This window comes from Numida meleagris, chromosome 1, assembly GCF_002078875.1.
Source record: "Numida meleagris isolate 19003 breed g44 Domestic line chromosome 1, NumMel1.0, whole genome shotgun sequence".
NCBI classification, from domain to species: Eukaryota; Metazoa; Chordata; class Aves; order Galliformes; family Numididae; genus Numida; species Numida meleagris.
Genome location: NC_034409.1, coordinates 27564070 through 27577698, shown reverse-complemented (window position 1 = coordinate 27577698; position 13629 = coordinate 27564070). Strand labels below are relative to the sequence as shown.

Below are 13629 nucleotides of genomic sequence, written 5' to 3'. Positions count from 1 at the left end.
TTCCTGGTTGCAAAGGTAACTGTGAAAAAGAGGAAAAAGCAGTGCAAATTGGTTTCACAGTAAAACATCCTAAAACAAGGCAGAAGATCTAGTCCAAATTCTTTGAATTTTTGATGGATGTTTCAAGAAAGTCTAGTAAGTTGGACTTCCGGGAAGGAAAGTGGGGTTTATCTAAGTCTTTGATCTTACATACACTTAATTATGTTCAATGAGACTTAAATCCTGGGTCAGATATTAACAGCAGACATCAGCATCAAAGGATTACATTTCATTTCAGTGCCATCGTAAAAAGGTGTCACATGTGGAAGATCTAAAGGGACTAGGCTTACAAGTAGGCTTCTTTTGAATGCTGGACTATGCTTAGAAGCCTACTTCATTCACATGAATAACAATGTCTACTCTGCTTTACAAATACTCCTAACAACCACTGGTTGACCAACTTGAGCTAAATGATCCATCAAATATCAAATCAGACAGCGTGACAAGAAAAATTCAATAGAAAAGCACAAGTATAGACTGGACCTGAAGAGCCAAGTGCATGGACCCAGTCAGAGGGGTCTGTGTTACTTGAATACCTAAAGTATTCAGCATACACTCCCAAACCCTTGCAGAGTTTCAGATTATCACCCAAACTGAATTCTTCAGTGAATTTGGTGACTTTTATGGGGCACAGATCTTGTATTCACAATTTCTGTAAAACAGTACATTCCGTACAGTTAACTGTAAGAAGTAGCACCATTCTTTAAAGTTTCTTCTGCGATTACTACTTAGCTTCAGAAAATTCATTACACATAAGAAAAAAGCATATGTTTTTCTGACACAACCCCAAAAATCTGTTTAATAGAGTTTGGCAACCACAGAATGGTTTTTAAAACCTACCCAGGGGATTCTTCCCCAAAGACTGAAAATCCAAATTAAGACACATATTTTCTAGCAATTGCTAGAAAAAAATAATAGGCACATACCTTCAGCCAACAAGCTAAAACGTTACAAGGTGACAACAGCTCCCTTTTCTTTAGAGTAAATGCACAATCTCAGTTACACATGTACACAGTAGCAGACTAAATGAAAAACTCACAAGTAAAACAAAAACTAGATGGATGGGATATTTCTTCTAGACAGCACAGCTTAGACACAAAATGACACTATGATTGGGAAATAATATTTAGAGAAAAATGTTTCCTTTACAGACATTATTTTATATGGCAACTGAAAAAAATTATAGTAAATAGTTGAAAGGAAATTTGAAAAAAAAAAGAACATGGAAGCCTCCAGGATAAATCTCTCTCTGATGAGGAATGAACTTTCCTCAGAACATTCTTCACTGCAGAAATAATACAAAGAAAGTGAGAAAAGGGGAAAGAGGAAAGAGAAGAAAAGGGGAGAGAGTTTTTTTAAAGTCTAAACTAGGATGTCATTCCAAATACAAATTAAGTTGAAAAGACACAGTAAAGTTTTCCTTATTCAGCCATCAGAGGTAGCTTCTTCGCTCCGTTACTTGTTATAACAGCATCATGAAAACACAAGAACAATAGTTGCTTTTCACAGGGCAGAAGTGTAATTAAGTAGACTTGCTTTGCAGCGTTACTGCAGATTAGAAGGAACTGCATTAACATTGTAAAAGTTGTGGCCCTGGATCTTAGAGAATCAGCCTCCTACATTTCACAAAAACCAGTGGTGGTACATAGCTGATAAATTATCATTGCTTATTTTCTTCTTTCCATAACGTTGTTTTTTGTTTTTTTGTTTTTTTTTTAGAAGAAGTCTTTTATGGTACTTAATGGTACTTAAGAGCATATGAGACTGCTAACTTCTGCAATATTCACTTCAGTATTTTATAACCGCACAAAAGTATATTTTGATAGCATGTTATATTACTAGAACAGAAATTTAGCCCAAGCAGCGAAAAATATGGTAGCAGAAATGTTTCTGACAACTGAAATCCAACTGGCAAAAGGATTATAGATACTGTTTTCATTCAGAAGGCATACTAAAAAAATCTATATGCAAATCTATAATTATATATGTTTTTGTTTTTTTTTTTGGATAGGCAACATTTACAACACATATCTGCTTTCACATAGAGATTCCAGTCTCCATTTACTATACTTTAAACTGAAATGTGTCTTATTTAGCAGGAAATCAATTCTTGCCCTTAATTCTATCAAAGCACAAGTTGTCTGCCTAAAAAGCAATACATCAACTGTAAATTTATGGCTCAATATGGATACCAGCCCACAGCTAAAAATTTGCAGATCTATATAACGAAGCACATTAAACAGTTCTCCTGGGTAACGTATAACCAGAAGTAACTCTCATAATTCAACACACTCTATGGGAAGAGCTATTACAACCACGTCTGTTCACCTTTTTTGGTCCAATCCATTTTCAAAAGAAGCTGTGCATATTGTCAACATAATGAATGAAATCACAAGACTCCTCATAAATTTTAAAAGGCCTAAGGGGTTTCTTCACCTTCATGTGAAATCTGAGTACTGTATGCTTAAACTGAAGTGTTGTGCTGCATTTTTTTTTAAATAAAATTAACCATTTTGATGAATGTGCTCTTTTATTGGCCACATCAGCATTCTGTAAAATGCCTCAAAATGAAAACATTCAGTAATATTATAGTTGCATTTTCTTAGATCAGTCCTCCTTTACTGTATAATTCCTTCAAACTGCAGTGTTGATTTTTTTTATAGTAGAAGCTCTTCCCATATATCTTCCATCATGCCTTAGAGATTCTGAATTTATTTTAGTATGAAGAACACTATAAAAAGAAAATATTTTTTTAATGTACCATGAAATTCCTTAAGGAAGGGTTTTTGTGACCGTTCTAAAAAAAAAAATAATCTCTGAATTCTAGTAACAGAGAAAGAGCACCACTTCATTGTAAATACAGGATAAGAATACTGCATGTCATCTGTTCTGTCAAATATAGTAACACAGAATATATTTTATTCTTGGTAAAGCAAATGTACCCTAGAATAATCCTGTTATAGGAGGAACCTCTGCTGGGCTATTTTTATAACTGAACTAGAAAGCAGCCAAGCGAGTATGTCAGTGTTGGTCAGTTCAATATATTCAGTAAAACAAAATCTTTATTCCTTTTATACAGCAGTATTCATTATTGTGATGACATTCACTCAACAGTAAAAGGATTGAAAATATATGAGAGGCTGCGTAGTTTTAAGGCCAAACCAGTAACTGTAAAAAAACAGAATGCACTGTATGACAAACAGTACAAAACCAGATTTACTTAAGTTTAAAGACTACTATTCAATACACATTGCTCCTCTACCTAAACCATTACAGTTTCCACTAACTTTAACATACAGCAGCAAAATGTATGTCAAATACAATATAATGTCATATACTGCACTCACCAATTGCATTCTCTATTTAAACATCTAAAAGCTTTCTTAGAAGTCTCAGAGACCAGTTTTGCTTGTCATTTTCAGTAATGTTAATCAAAGGAATAGCAAAAAATACAGGAAGGAAGAAATTAAAAGGCATTATCTCCTTTGACAGATTCACTGTTAACTGATCATCCTAAGAACTTCATTCACTTCTAAAATTGATCAATAAACCATGTTAAAGGCATATATCAATAAAGGAACTAAGGGTCCGAAGTTCCCTTTATAGTCAATATCATTAGTGGAGCCTGAATGTTAATTTGGCATAGTCAGCAGGATCTCCTCAGTGTTGGAAGGTCTGGAGGCTACCCCTAAGCTGTACACCACAAAGGCTATAAGCCGGGAGAGGTACGAATGATACCAATACTTCCTCCAATAAGTGCAGGTGAGGAGCGTCAGGAAGTGACCTCTCAGCTATATGCCAAGAAGGCTGTACGCCAAGAGAGGTACGAGCAGTGACAAGCCACAACTGCCCTGGAAATACTACTAGAGCTTGACTACACCTCTGTTACTGAGAAGCTGAAAAAGTACAACGTGCGTCCTTCCCCACTGGGGATGACTTGGGATCAGAACAACCGGCACAATCCCAGTGCTGTAGCAGACAGAATTACAACACTTGTGAAAGAACAAAAACTGTGGCCAGAGAAAGGAAAAGCCATGGTGTATGCTGTGCTGGGAGCAGCACGGGTGACAGCTTAGAAGGAAAGGCAGCTGATTAAACCAACTAGTAATGAAATGGTTAAATCCTTGCAGGAACAACTGAAAACCTTGCAGAGTCAATTAACTGCTGAATGTAATACCACTCAGAGACTTCATGTGGTGTTGTCAGGTGCACTAGACTGGGAAAAAACTCCGTGGTCTCAATTAGAAGAAAAGGAACAAGGAACAGACTTTGACTTAGTCTCAGAAAGCGAGCCAGGATTTTCGAGTCCAGCTTAATCAACTGATAAACAGAGGCAGGATTCAGGACCCCTACACCCAATTAAGGAGTTAGACAGGGAAATCAAAGAGAATCCATGACCCAAGGAGAAATAGTTCAGGAACTGATAAACTACGGCAGAATTGGAATCACAGGGAGCAATGTTAAATCTAAGCTTGCCATTCGGATTTGATATGGAATCATTAAGAAGCTTATCTATGTGTGGTGAGACAAACAGAAAGAGCCCCCTAGGAATGAGCAGACCCTTCAGGAAAATAGAAAGGTGGGGCTCCGACCCTATGGTTAGTTCCAAAATTTTAAACAAACTATGTCAGTCAAATTATGACTGAGATGCTCTATCTGTTTGTACGACAAGAAACCCAGATGACGCTGGAGCCAAGAATTACCATATGCTGAATTACAGTGTCCTTAGGGACTATTGGTGTTTGTAGTAACCATGTTACTGTTTTTTATTTTAATCATTTTGAGTAAACCCAGATAGTAACAACATGAACTTCTGCAATTCACGGTGCAGGCTTATTATCTTTAAGTCTATAATGTTGGCAATTAAACTGGAACATCTGCCAGCCCGCATGAATACCTGAGTATGGTTAGCTCAACAAACGCACCATTTATCTGTCTTTGTTTATCTGGTAAATGGTGAGCTGATGACGTAATAACGACAAGTTTTCAATGAGTACCTACATCATTCTACTTTTACAAAATTATGCTAAGAAATTTAGACATTTATGCCACAGCCCTAGATTTGTATGACACGGGAACCATATCTGAATATTTGACTCCAGAAACTTACACTTCTCAAGTAGCAAACATCTCACAGGTGGAAATGTGCTTTAGTTTTGTTAATTGTACTGAACCAAAGGTGAATGTGAAGAACAGACAATTGGCTTGTAATGAAACAATGACTATAACCTATGCCAAGGCACATCTAATGCTGCCTATGAGGCGTTGTTTTGTGGAACCACTGCTTACACTTCTTTGCAGCAAATTCTACAGGTAGCTCCCATTTAATTGGTAGAAATATGATTCCATTATGATTTGAATATCCTCCCTTACCTAGCTATAAGGAAAAGGTCTCCAAGACATATTCTAGATGATTCTTGTAATCCTTACATCAATTTATTTTCTCATGAGGAGGCATTAGGATTAGCGGTAAGTTTGATAAGGGTTCTAAGATTGGTGGTACATCACAGAATCACAGAATGGCTTGGCTTGGAAGGGACCTCAAGGATCAAGTTCCAAACCCCCCACCACAGGTAAGGTTGCCATCCACTAGATCAAGTACTAGATCAGATTGCTTAGGGTCCCATCCAACCTGGCCTTAAACACCTCCAGGGACGGGGCATCCACAACCTCTGCAGGTAGCCTGTTCCAGCCATCATCACTCTCTCAGTAAAAAAAAAATTCTCCATGACATCTAATCTGACATAACTACAGGCAGTTGGAAGATGTGTCATGTGATTTGGCATAAGGATTGAATTGGATCTCAAAAGTTACTGCATCACTTAATAAGGATATGAGGGAAGTGTGACAAGGTATTTTGCAAAACTGATTGATAATCGATTATTTGCTATTGCGCCATAATCACGAGTGTCAAGATTTTGCAGTGATGGGTTGTTTTAATACATCAAATGAATCAGTTGCCATCAAAAATGATCTTAATTACATTCAAGACATTATTCAACACTTCCACTAGAATGACAGTGGAAGGTGGTTAGTATAAAATCTTACATACTTTTGGACTATCACTCAAAGGAGAAACGGGAAATGTAATTGTTATTGTGTTACTTTATGTTAATTTTTTGTTGTATTTTTATGCGTAAAGTCTGTGCTTGCTTGTTCACTTCTTATTTTTTGTGTGTTACGTACTAATCAACATAACTGAAAAAGAATTGTGAGATGTTCGAGCCATGGTGTGGAGGACTGTGCTAAGATGAGAAATCATGGAAAAGGTCAAGGAATTGTTTTAAGCTATGCAACTTTTGGACTGATCTCTTGGATCCTGGATCGGCTCCCTGTTAATCTCTTTAAGATTCATGGGGTGTGGAATAACGTAAATGCAAATATTAAAATTATGATCTTAGGTATTTTTCTGACATAGTATTGTTGTAAGTTATATGATTTCCAGAATATCCTCTCTTTTATCCTCCCTCTTCATCCTTTCTCTTCTTTTATTTTATATTCAGATCACCATGGTCTGTGGAATGTTTGAGCCACAGGGTGGATTATAGCAGACCAAGGAAAAATATTTTATCAGTGTTATGACAGGAATTGTCTCAAACAATTACCTTTACAGGGTAAGATCATCACCATGACAACAGGCTAAACACCAAAGATGTGGTCAGAGGAGAGAGCCCTGTGGAGGGCCTTCCTCTGTCCAAAACTCCCATTTGCTGCAGACATTTTGACTACAAACCTGTTTATGGTGAATACTACTGATGACATAACAACATCCAACTGCTAACATGCCTCCTGAAGTAGAGCTAAGTCTCCATCATACTAATATACAGTCACAGAATGGCCTGGGTTGGAAGAGACCTCAAGGATCAAGTTCCAACCCTCGTGCCACAGGCAGGGTTGTGAACCGCTAGATCAAATACCAGATCAGATTGCCCAGGGCCCCTTAAACACCTCCAGGGAGGGGCATCCACAATCTCTCTGGACAGCCTAGGCCAGCACCTCATCACTCTCTCAGTAAAAAACTTCTCCTTGACACCTAACCAAATCTCCTCTTCTTTTGTTTAAAACCATTCCTCCTTGTCCTATCACTATCTACCCTTATAAAAAGTTGATTTCCCTCACGTTTATAAACTCCCTTTAAATATTGGCCACTCCGATGTGTCCCCGCAGCCTTCTCTTTTCCAGGCTAAACAAGCCCAGTTCCTTCAGCCTGTCTTCACAGGAGAGGTGCTCCAGCCCTTTGATCAGCTTTGTGGCCCTTCTCTGGGCCCTCTCCACAACTTTCCTAGGTTGGGGGCCCCAGACTTGGACTCAGTACTCCAGCTGGGGCTTCACGAGGGCAGAGTACAGGGGGACAATCACCTCTCTCGCCCTGCTGGCCACTCCTCTTCTGACAGAACCCAGGATACCAATGGCCTTCCGGGCTGCAAGCACACACTGAAGGCTCATGTTAAGTTTTTCATCAACCTAAGTCCTTCTCAGCAGAGCTACTCTCAATGAGTTCTTCTCCCAGTTCATATAGGCATCTGAGATTACCTCAACCCAAGTGCAAAACCTTGCACTTTGCTTTGTTGAACCTCATTAGGTTCACGAGCCCAGAGGTCCCTCTGGATGGCATCCCTTCCTTCTGCTGTATCAATCGCACCACTCAGCTTGGTGTCATCAGCAAATTTTCTGAGAGTGCACTCAATACCATCATCTACATCATTGGTAAAGTTGTTAAAGAGCATCCGTCCCAAGACAGATCACAGGGGGACATCGCTCGTTACCGGCCTCCTCCCACACATAGAGCCATTGACCACAAAACCCCTGGCTGCGACTTTCAAATCCATTCCTTATCCACCACACTGTCCACCCTTCAAATCATCAGGCAGCAAGCGTTAATGTAGATCACCAGTATTCAAGGATGGAGTTCGGGCTTATTCAGTGCCAAACACCTGTGAAAAAGTTCAAAAGGCTAAACACTAAGTACTTAGTTAAATATATATATATATATAAAAATTAAAATATTTATTTCAATTCATCATCTCTGGGAGAATTTCAGCATTCTCCTTTAAACCTCTGTCATAAAACATGGCTTGAAAATCCTCTTAGATCAATGTGGTGAGAATCTAATTAAATCAAGCCACTGAACTGTATCAATAAACAGTGGTTTTAATTCTGTCAACTTAGTATCACTAATGCCATCCATAAATTTTGTCATGTTTACAAAGAAAGCATGAGAAAATCACAGTTTAGCTACATAATAAGTTATGCTCTCTTGTGTGACTTTAATGGGCTCTGCTAGGATAACAGCAGCCAGCCAATTTAAAATTTTCAGGCTTCATTTTGTCAGCATCTGTGATTCAAGGGGTCATTCATTAAATTACGGCCTTTTTCCTTCTGTGAGATTTAACAGTTACTAAGGAAGGAAGGTATAAAAAGAAAATATTGATGTAAATACAAGTAAAGAAAGGAAGACCCCCATATTATTTAATTATCTGCATGTATAATTCACAGGATGAAAATTTCACTGCAACATTTAAGACTCCTCTTGGTGTACTCAGCTACTATTATAATCTTGAAAGGAGGCTCCAAAATGCATGAAGAACAAGAAGTGTTACCCTGAAATTGAAGATATAATGTGACAAACATTATTTCCCAGAGTAAGTAAATTCTGCCTAAAAATATGTTAAAACATTAAGTGAAACAACATCAATCCATTTCAATACTATGCATCTATCTTAGGAACAGTAGTGGAAAGTCCAGATATAACTATGCTTTTATTCTAAATTAAAAACCATGAGTTATTTGGCCCATTATTCAAAACAAAATGTCTAAAGATTAATAATAAAAACTCATTTTTGGAAATACTTATTTTTCTCCATTTACTACAGAGAAATTCTAGTGAGTAGGCTTGATTTACGATATCTAACTATTAAAACAATAGAGATGATTGAACGCAGAACTCCTGACCTTGAGGCAACAAATAAATCTGTGTGGAGTTTCTTGAACAAAGAGGCTCCTGTCCAAAAGCAGTATCCTTAGGCATGACAAAATATAAATAAGAATAAAATAATAGTCTAGAGGTTTCATCCTTAAGGCTTCATTAGATATTTTTTAATGATTTTTTTTTTAAAGTCAAAGTATGCTATGAACAGAAAAGACATTTGCTTGTGAGCCAAACTAACAGATGAACTAGTCTGCTTCAAGTACTGAAGTATCAGTGTAACCTGTTTATTTAAGGAAGCCTGCATTGACAAAATAAGTAAAATATAACAAAATAAAAAAATACAATGAAGATGTCACAATTCCTTCCCTAGTATCAGTAGAAATTTCTAGAATTCAGTAGAAATTCTCCACCAAAATTCAGCTGGGATTAAAAAAAAAAAAGAAAACAGAACCATCTCACAAGGAGTAAATGATGCAACTTTGTTCACCATCACCAGCCTGTTCTCATCTTCCTTGTTTTAAATCTCATGCTTCTGGATTTGTTTAGTAGGACAGGTTGAAAGTGGTGTGAATGACATGCCAAGATTTACCTACCAAGATGGAGTGGGGGTTGAAAATTGTCCAGCAGCACACTATCTGTGGCTTGGGCAGGACCTTAGATACAGATGCAATTTGATCATACAATGATCTACAGACAAACCTAAATACATGCTTCAATTACACTCTTCTATATAATCTCGTAATCACATTGCCCAGAGAAGTAGTTGAGACACCATCCCTGGAAGTACTTAGAAGATACGTACATGTGGTGCTTAGGGACATGGTTTAGTAGTTGACTTCGTATTCCTAGGTTGATGTTTGGACTTGAAGATCACAGAGGTCTTTTCCAAACTAAATGATTCTATGATTCGATAAATTCCCTTCAGCTTATTAATATCCTCCTGAATGTAAGTATCCAAAGACAGTCAGAAAATAACTTTAGAGAGATATCTCATTTGCCTATAAATACCTGCCAGAATTAATTTTCTTTTAAATGGGCCCTAAGCTGAAAAATCCCTCACATATATTTCTTGCTCATTACTAAGAAACTGAATAATTCCTGTATCTTACTAGAAGTTTGCCATTCCAGGTGGAGGATCTGCTACATGCATCTTCAATGTAATACAGAAACAGAGATACTGTTTTCAAATTAAATAGTGTGTCTAGGGTCTAAACATTTTATATACAATACAGACCATAAGTATATCTATAAATTAACAGATTTAGTGAGTATAAATATCATTTTATGTTTTGATTTTTCTTCATAAACTGTAAAATAAATGAAATTTAACATTTTCCATTTTCCTATAAGTCTACTGATTTTCTCAACAGCTTTAAAGTATATGGCAGATTTGGACCCTAAGGATAAAAAGTTGAGAGTAATCTTCTGGGCTGTAAATTGGAAGAGCAAGAAGAGGATTACAGTCTCTCTTCTCCCAGGCACCGTGAACCTCACGTGCTCTAAGGAATTATGACCACAGGGACTCCAAATACTTTCACAATCTGAGTTCCCAACAGCACCAAATATCACTTCTGCTCCAAGTCATGCAGGGAAAGGAGAAAATGACTGACTCTCATACATAACATGCACTGTTACAAACTTTTGCAGAGGACAAGTGATGTGTTGCAGTCAACCTACCACTGAATGGGTACTGTTTTAAAATATGACCTTTGTGTGTCCGTAATGAATACTTTTCAAAAGGTCTGTACAATCTGAAATTAGACTAAAGGTACTACAAATACATAATTAGCAATATTTAATTAGTATGCAAGCCTTTTACTTGCCAGAAAGTATATGGTCTATATATATATATATATAAAAAAAAAAATCACTAATTTATGCACGTGAATAATTTTGCTTTTACAGTTCACAAATTCCTAGCATGGCTGAATTGCTTCCAAAGTTAAAGATCACTGAGTATCAGCTATTCATACAAGTCTACTCTTGTTCATCTTTGGCATTTGGATTAAACTTCCACAGCAATTTTCAAAATCATCTTATTCTCAGAAAGCATGTGGGAGACATATCAGGAATATACAACGTAGGAATCATAAAACTGTTGCTGTGTTCAAGGATCATCTTTAAAAATATATATACTTGTAATCAGGTAATTTCAAAAATTGCACAGCTTTTTATACAGCTTTTATCATCATGTAGATGAACTTCATGACAAAAACAGTATTGATCTATTTTATTTGTTCATTTTGTCATTTGCAAGTATGAGACAAAGAGAAAACTAGTACTATCTTTACAGAGCCCATTAACATATAAAGCAAGAGTATAACTGGTAGATTAGATATCAAATTGATTATTTATTGCCTGAAGTAACGCTTTGTGCTAAGACTAAATGATCTGTACATTTTGGCTGAACACCAGGGGCTGACACATTTGCTGTCCCTGTCAGTAACATCTACAGAATATAGTTGTTGGTGCAGTATAATACCTCGTGAGATTTAGCAAACTATGCATCAGAATGGGAACTGAGAGAAGCCACAGAGTACTGCTAATATAGGTGTTAGCAGAAATTTCTAGAACAATAGCCCAGGAGGGCTTTTACAAATCAGGACATGAAGAGTCCCTTCAAATTTAAATTTCCCTTGGCAGTTAACTGCTGCTGCATTAGCAAATCCTATGAACTGAAAAACCCTGCTGAGTTGCCTTGCATATAGTTATAACATCACAGAAATCCTAAATACAACTGCCTTAGCAAGATCTAAGTCTTTCAAATACATCAGTTCATTCACAAACTGTACAGAGAGAGATACTGTGTTATATCTGATCAATAAACACAGGTAAAAGCTGATTAAAAATACATAAAAACAAACACACACACACAAAAAAAACCTTTTAAGTATTATAAAGGAAAAAAGAAAGGAAACTGCATTTGGAATTAGCTGGAACAAGGGCAGGCTTCAGAAAAGTAGGCCACAACAGCCACTAAACTGAGAGCAGACCACAGTCCTCCAGTATTCAGACATCACAACACAGCGCCAATCTTCACATTGTCTAATGCTTACATAAAGCTCAACTCACTTTATGCATGTACGCATATTGCACACATGCTGCAGTCTCTTCAATGCGATTAGAAAATGAGAACTGAGCAGAGGATTAAAATTAGAAGGCCAGCTCATCAGAATTCTCACAAAGATGGCAAATGAGACAATGCCTCAAAAAGGAGACACGAAAAGGGAAATAAAGAGGAGTAAGCATTCTACATGAAAGTGGTCAGCTGTTTTAATTATCAAAACTAAGTAGTATCTAGACAGTTTCAGAGATTAAGATATGTCTTTTTGCTGCTAAATGTGCTTAAACATTCGGAGGTCCTTCGTTCTCCTAAATCATGTTTAACTTAACACATTTTCATAGATTTCTCCTAATAAAGACTCCTCTTGACACCACACCTTCTCATCACTGTCATTTTTAAACCAATTTGAATGAGATGCCCTCCTTCTCGGTTAAGATAAAGTACTGCAGTCCTACGGATGCACAAGAAATACTCTCTGATAGTAAGCAAGCATAAGGTTTCATGCCGTAAGGGGCATAAACTCTAAGACTTATTTAAAAATCAAACTAATGCTCAATATTACAGTCCAGTCATCATGGAAAAAAATAAATATCAAGCAATATCCCATAAGGTCCCAATAGACCCATGAAAGTTTATTGTTCCTGCAAATTTCTGGCTTGGCAAGGTATTTTAAATACGTTACAATAAACATATGCCAACTACACCAACGTGCCCCTTCAACTCTTAAAGGTATGAATGCTGTTCTTCTGAAGTAGTGGCCATATTGACCAAGAACAATCTATGTTATTCACAAATCTTATCGAGAAATCACAGCTTACAGCAAAGAAATTGTAGTTACAATGAAGACAGCAACTCACACTCTATGGATGCTAATCCTATACTAATCAGAGATCTGAAACCATCTCATCTTAAGCTGTTCAGAACAATGAAACTATGAGCCTGCCTCACTGATTCATCTAAACTATTATTTGATTAAGGATAGAGAATATAATTTGTAATTAAGGTTTCCCTTTTAATGTTAAACAGATAAGTCTTTGAACTCAGGGAAACTGCAAACTATGTAATATACATCTGCTGCAGAAAAAAGAATACTGTCAGTGTCCTGTAGGACTGAGGAACACACTGTGTATCATCATGCATTTAAATATCTCACAACAGTACCTCTTTACTAAGGTCAAACTCAGCATCAGTTTAAAAATAGATTGTTCCGAGTGCAGAGGGGATCTTACGCAGACACAAACACCACAGCAGGCCTTCTGGGTGCAGAAGATGCTATTATCTTTTGCTTGCTTGACAGTATACTTCCCTTTATATGGCAAGACCACACTACTCTCATTATAGTTGCCCTAGTTCTTGAAACATCAAAGTTATTGTTCTAAGAATGCCACTAATTTGTCCCTTAAAGCAAATATATAAAACAATACGTAACATAAGAAATATGTCCAATATATACCTCTTTTGTTGCCTAAAGGATATACACAGTTAATTATCAAAAACCATAAACTGCATTATATGATGCGTTTTGAATTTAAGTTAACTACAACTTTAAGCTTTTACTTCTACCTCTTGTCTTAAACCATGTGAAGGGAAGAGAGGA

At 36.9% G+C, this 13629-nt stretch overlaps 1 protein-coding gene across 7 annotated transcripts in view; it reads right to left on the bottom strand.

The window, feature by feature from the left end:
- The window catches only part of IMMP2L (inner mitochondrial membrane peptidase subunit 2), a 459355-nt gene that overhangs the window by 410380 nt on the left and 35346 nt on the right, over positions 1-13629 (bottom strand). The window lies entirely within an intron of this gene.